At 36.6% G+C, this 7,075-nt stretch overlaps 1 non-coding gene across 1 annotated transcript; it reads left to right on the top strand.

Moving 5' to 3' along the window:
* The first annotated feature begins 6,904 nt into the window (after positions 1 to 6,904).
* On the top strand, positions 6,905 to 7,062 carry LOC125619504. The gene has a single exon (XR_007351055.1). It is a non-coding gene; the product is annotated as a U1 spliceosomal RNA (small nuclear RNA).
* The last annotated feature ends 13 nt before the right edge of the window (positions 7,063 to 7,075 follow it).

Raw genomic sequence — 7,075 nt, forward strand, 5'->3', positions numbered from 1 at the left:
TCTGGACTCCTATTTCCTCAGGTAGTTTCAACATTTTTACAACTGCCTTCCTGAATCAAAGTTTTAACCTGTACAACTAGCCCCCGACTGTCTGAATGGCATGTCCACAGTTTCCAATGATTAAACCACCCTCATTGTACCCTATAAAATTAAAATCGCCTCTGTAACCCACGGCCATTTTTGCATCCAGAAAATGAGCCCCTCCACATCATGCACAACCACAAGAATGGTATCTTAATTGGAATGGGTTGTATGCATTATTTGTCAAAATACTATACTGTGATGCATTATATGCATGCATTATATGTCAAAATACTGTACTATCATGTTAAAACAAAAATATAAAATATAAGCTTAAAAAAAAACCTGATTTGCAACATATAGGTAAAAGTGAACCTTATCACTTGGAATTCACTCTGACAATGCTGAAAATATATATTATCATATTTACGTGCTCAAATTTCACAAATATTTCTACCACAACATGCTGCAGAAAATGTAGCAAAACAAATAATGACTTACTTTCTTTGTATTCATAGTTTACTGGCTATCTTATTCTGCTTCCAACTGTTTACCATTTAGACAAAATGTATAGGTTGATTCAGCTGACAGGAATCATAAGCAAAAGTAGCATTTTTGTTTTAAAAGCTTATTCTCTTGTTTTATGGATTTGCACTTGCCTAGTAGAAACATTCCCCACTTTTTCCCCATTTTATTCCTGGGGAGCAAAAAATAGTTATGAGAAAATGTTTTATAAGGAGTATGGAATTGTTTTTTTCAGAGATAGACTTGTGGGACTCCACAAGGCTTAGAATTGGAAAAATTTATATTGATACAATAAGAAATTATACAGGATACATTTCTAGAGGAGCAAAACAGAGTTGAGGGATGGAAACAAGACTTCAAGATAGAGAAGGGAGAACACAAGGTTATTCTAGCCATACCTGCTACAACCATGCATGCATGCACCTGGAATCAGATGTTCAGTTAGGGAGAGTCTGCCATTCTAATTTTAAAAACTCAAACTTTCAGTAGGAAATATGTAGGTTATTTTTCTATGGCTATTATAGGGAGGCTAGAACTATTTGCAACAAACAGATATTTGGTTATGCCCATTTTACCTGAAGTTGTTTCTTCTTCGAACCAAAACAACCAGGTGATTTTCTGCCAGTAATTAATTAATCAGATCCACATTTGAAGTGAGTTGACTAGAGTTTTTTTGTCAATATAGTGATAGCCACAGATGTTCTCTATTGTTTTCTATGTGATCCCAGCTAACATGTTATGTCATTATTAAAGAAAGTCTAATAAGGTAAGATGTCCACTGCTGTACAAAGGACCATCAAGTACCCTATTAAATATCTGAAAGAAAATCATACATAGAGGAAAAGATAATATAAGAATACGAGAATTAACCCTGAATCAAAGTAGCCAAATCACCTTTGACCCCTTCCTGGGGTTGACTGTGATCTTACACATGACTTTCCCTCCCTATTGGAAAATAGACAATTGAAGAGCTACTTCATCAGACCATCTTGGTACTGTTACTGAAAGACTTTTTTTTAGGGTATAGTAAAATTCTTTCAATTTCAATTCTTCTCCCTTTGGTTAGAAACATAAAACAGGGGTAGTTATATCTTCAAAGCCGAGGAAATGTGTGTGTTTAATTGTATGCAAACATGATGTTTGAAGCTGTTGTGGTCAGAATGAGAAGATGGCTAAACAAGGGAGTGGTTGATGATGTCAAGTTCAAAGAGACAAGAGATCCTGTTATGATTTGGATCTGGAATGTCTCCCAAAGGTTCATGTGCTGAAGCTTAGTCCCCAGTGCAGCAGTGTTTAGAGATGGGACTTTTGGGAAGTGATTGGATCATTAGGGGTTTGACCTCATCAGTGGATTCAGGACTCGAAGGCAATATTGAGAAGTGGTGGAAAGGGAGGTAATGGGACCTTGCTAAAAAACTTGGTCCTTAGGGGTGTTCCCCTGGGGACTAAATCTTGTCCCTGCCCCCTTCTCTCTTTCTTTCTCTACTTGCCAGCTGTCATGACTTAAACAGCTTTCTTCTGCCACACCTTTTTGCTGTGATGCTCTGCCTGACCACAGGCCTAAAGCAAAGGGTCAGCAGGTCATGGAATGAAGTCTCTGAAACTGTGAAGCAAAGTAAATCTTTGCTCCTCTAAAATGTTTTTCTCAGATATTTGTCACAGAAACGAAAAGCTCCCTAACACAGGCCCAGTCTCCAGTTAAATTGCAAAGGTTCACATATATTGAGTAGAAAACAGTGGGCAAGGTCATCATTGTGAGTTTTATTAATGTGAAAACATAGAAGGTAAAAAGAAGAAATGGAGAATTCAGAATTCAAATTTCTTTGGGTTCAACGCACTTAATTTTCAAATATTTTTAATTAATGAACAGCCACCTTACAAACATTTATTGAACATTTCTGATATTGGGGATGTTGGTAGGTCATGAATTCACTTATGGGAACAAAGAAGATATATAGAAATCTGACAGATTTTTATGAATGAAAACATGAGAATGTGGGTGTTTCAGTGTGGTGCAAATTGCTCCAAATTCTAGTTCTGTGACCAATCGACAGTATGACTTCAGACCAGTTCCTTAACCACTTGATGATTCAGTTTCATTGCCTTTAAAGTGAGGGAATATCTACCTCACAAGGTTAATTAAGTGAATTAGTAAATGTAAAACAATTGGAATGGAGCCTCCTACATAGTAGGCACTATGCAGGTTTTGTTTATTTTTATTGAAGTCACAACAGGATGGAGAGTCAGTATCCCAAGGCATTTGATTAAACAGAACTTAATATGAAGCTGAGTCAGAATGATGCACGTGGGTTCAGAGGAGAGATAGAAAGTAGAAAGCAGGGAAGTGGGAAAAAAATTACAGGTACTCAAAACAACTTTTGCCAGGTATAAAGATAACAGGTATAAAACCCTGGAAGTTTGATACTTCTAGAACTAAATTGATGGGGAAGAGAAGAAACAATAGAAGGGTATGCCACAAAGGATAGAATCACACATAAAAGGCCTTGTACGCCTAATCAGGCACGTGCATTTTATCTCGTGTGGATGATGGAGAGACACTAAATAGCTCTAATCAGGGAAATGACGTGATCGTGGTAGATTTATTTCTGGAAAGGAAAAGATTGATTTTAGAATATCTTAACTGGAAGATATCGAAAGATGGTTATGTCTGTGACTCTTTTAAAAGTTAAATGACTATTAAAGGTTAATGTATAAATAAAAAATTAATTCGCCAAGTTTAGCTTCTTATCAATAAATGATAATTTAATGCCTTTATCTAAGTGCTTCCTATAGCAAGACTCTATAGTGAAAGATCCTGGGAACCGCTGTGATTATAATTTTGTTCAAATCTAATGAAAAGGTTTAGTAGATTAGAATCTATATGAAAAATAGCAATGTGGACCAAATATCAAGCAGAGTGCTTAATCACTCAAAAAAAATTTATAGGCCATCTGCAAAATGTACATCTAAACTCTTCTCGTGGGATGTAAATCAGAAGCAATGTCATCTTCAGTGGCATAGTGCTGTATAAGCTACTTCCACTGCCACTTCTACTTTTCCTACTAATTCTGCTGTTAACATTACCCTGTTATGGGAGAGAGTTGAGCATTTTTTTTATTTGCTTACTACATGGCAGACAGCATCTAGATGTCTTCCAAATATTTGCTCTTTTAATGCACATAACAACCTTCTGAGGTCGATGGTATTTTTATCCCCATTATACATATTAGGATTCTGAGCCCCAGGGATGTTAAGAAGCTTGTCCCAGGTTGCAATGAAGAGCCAACCTTTGAACCCACATAGCCTGGCTTCCAAGTCTGTGTGTTTAATCACCCCACTATACCATCTCTCATATATGAAAAAATTTTATCCTGAGAGAATCTGGGTAAATTTGACAATTCAAAAAGAGCAATATTTTCCTCTTATTCATAATATTACTCAATTCTGACCTGCTAAAGATACCTATAAGATGAAAATAAATTAACTTATTTGTTTAAAGATTTCAAGACCAAATGAGAGAGTCTCTCAGCTGGCTCTTCCATTTGCTTCTCTATAAGTGAAGAGACTCCTTACTCACTGACTTGAAAGGAACAAAATTCACACTTCCCTCCTCCTTGCCTTCCTATTAACCTAGCTCCCACCCCAGCGCTGTCCTTAATTCCAAAGTCCAACTTTTAACTGAAAAGAACCCTGTTAATTCTAGAGTAAATAAAACTTTGTGGTAAACCTGCTTTTATAGTGGTCATGACAGGTCCTGCTTTCATAAGACTCCAATGGCCTCTCTGTGTTGATACCTAAATGTCTCACAGAAGGTTGAATCACCACTAATGCCCACCCAGCAGAAGACAGAGAGGGCACACGTGGTAAACTGTAAGCCAATCTGGGTTCCCAAGACACAGAAGAACTATATGTAAATAAATACAGTTGGCGAAGGAATAAAGGAGAGATGGGAAGAAAATATCCACCCACCTACAGCATGAAAAAAAAATAGCCATGCAATAAATTGAGATAATGAAAATTTACCTTGTTTCCAGAATCAGTTTTGGGACTTTTTAGGTTTCCAGAGCAGGATCCTTATATATCAACTTCCCAATGAATAATAATCCTGTTTCTTGGTAGCATTCAAGTAGGAGGCAGAAAGACCAGAGCCAGATGCTACCTTCATAAAGAAACCGTCTGATTGCCTTAGACATAAGTGACTGAAGGTAGCCCAAGAAGATAACTGTCCGCTGCCCTATTGGCATCCAGCACAAAAGGCAAGCTGTAAGTCTTATTAATTGTCCTATCCACTGTAGGAATAGTTTGTCCTTTGAGTAAATTTTAAGGAAGCTTAATGAGAACATGCAAACTGTCTAGAGGTGGCAAAAACCTGCATCAATGGCCTGGAGGGCCTAGGTAAATGGGAAAAGACCAAAGTTTCTAAGCATTCTTACAAACACTAAGGCCATAGCAAATTCTGAGGCCTGGTATTATTAGCATCCTTTTTTTCTCTTGCAAAGTTATAGGTGAAGAGATTGCAAAAAAGATGCCCATAAAAGCCTTCTTAATAGGCCCCAGCAATATTGCATGTAACTAGCAGTAATTACTATAACTGCTATAATCTGAGATCACAGATATGGCAGGAGCATTTTTAACATTTTTTTAATGATTTCTGAGAATTTATTCTTTTCAAAGACACCAAATTCAATAGAGAGAAAGCTCCCATGTTAGTCAGATCTGCAAACGCAGCAACATCTGCTCCAGTCGTCCAAAATATTCTTCCTGCACAACCACGTTTAATCTGGAGAAGTGTAGCCCAAAGAGTCAATGACGTCATTGCCTGTCAGGTTAATAACTGTGACTTCACCCAACCTAAACACACCAAAGATGTTAAGAACAGGGAGGTGTTTATAGCACATCTCATTGTCTATTGACAGGTTGAAGAGCTGGAAGTACTAGTTCTAACATGCCCTTAAATAAAGTAGTTAACAAGAACAGCTCTTCTAAAACTATTAGAACTATCAGGGTTCTGAACCTAGCTATTTGCTTTTCTTAGGGGAATCACAAAGTCTACTTGCCTAACTCTGCCAATGTCTCTCTGTGGAAAGCAACGATTGTTATGTTTACCATAAAGAAGATAAAATGGAAATAAAGACAACTCTTTTTTAAAAGTTGTGTTTGTGGAGAAAGGTGGTATATCTCTAGTGTTTTTTATCAGGGAGTTCTCATTTGCATTTCAAAGGGCAAGGAGAAGAGAGAGAAGAGAAAATGCTTGTGTGCATACTGATGAAACACTTCTATGGCACTAAGAAATCGGAAGGGATGTTTTATATGTTGGTATATGGGTATTTGTGCATGTATCTGTGTGAGTGCGTGTGTGCGTTCGTGTGTGTGTGTGTGTTTACTGGAATAATCTGACTTTGTCTAAGTACTTGCCTGATTTCATCTAAAATTATTGTTTGAACTCTTCAGAAATTATATCTAATTAATCAAAGTACAAAGGGGAGATTATCTGAGAGCTCAATGCACTAAAAAAATAATAATCAAATTTTACATACAACTGTCATAAAATTCAAACCTTATCATCCTCTTCATTTTCTTTCATGACCATGTAGAGAATAGGCAAAGAATTACATGGAATTCAAACATTGGATGTTACTTTCAGCTATATTCAGAAAATACCTAAGAAAGTGTGGAAAGGAGAAAAAGAAAGGAAACAAATTCAACAGCATTTTAAAGATATTTGTAAAGCCTTTTCTTTCTTTCTTTTTTCTTTTTTGGAAAATGTTTTCTATAATATGGATAGTTAACAATCCTTTTAAGTGTTTTTCCCTAAAGGGTATATCACAGACACATACACACAAAGAAGTTACCAACATTTGTAATAGATTTGAAAATGCTGGATAGAAAATTGAAATACAATACCATCTTTAAAAAAAAGTCTTTAATCTCAGTTTCTTGGTTTTTTCTTCCCCTTGTTTGTTTGTCATGGTAGCCCTCTCTGGGATACAAAAGTGAGGGGGCTTGGTTTCCTTGGACAAAAATATTCCTGAACAGGAAATAGTGCCCAGAAGAGCAAAGCATGAAGAGGCTTTAGGCAAAAGGTCAGACAAACAGAAGTCTCTCAGCTGGGTTCTTTGTTGCAAAGCCATATCCACTTACCATTTAGGGTAGGCAGAGCTAGATATCTGGTAGCACAGATCATAGGGCATTCTTAAGTTTCTTGAATTAGAATAAAAAATTGTCAAATATTATGTGCTCAATTTCTCCAATTAAACAATTCTTTTCCTAAACATGTTAAGGGGAACGCTCCACATTGGTCACCCATAAAGGAAAGATTTGAAGAAAAAAAAAAAACAACTGTTTTTAAAGTATATCCTTAGGTATCTGGCAGGGGAAATACCATGATCTTGCTCTTGATTTTCTCAGGGCAAGGAACATCTATTCTAGTCCAGATATGCTGACCCCTGGGATTTCCTGGGAAATCTCAACTCCATAATTTGTGGTAATGGGGGATGGCTTTTACACTTTCCCTTGAGATATATATATA

The sequence above is a fragment of the Marmota marmota genome, unplaced genomic scaffold (assembly GCF_001458135.2).
Source record: "Marmota marmota marmota unplaced genomic scaffold, marMar, whole genome shotgun sequence".
Classification (NCBI taxonomy): domain Eukaryota; kingdom Metazoa; phylum Chordata; class Mammalia; order Rodentia; family Sciuridae; genus Marmota; species Marmota marmota.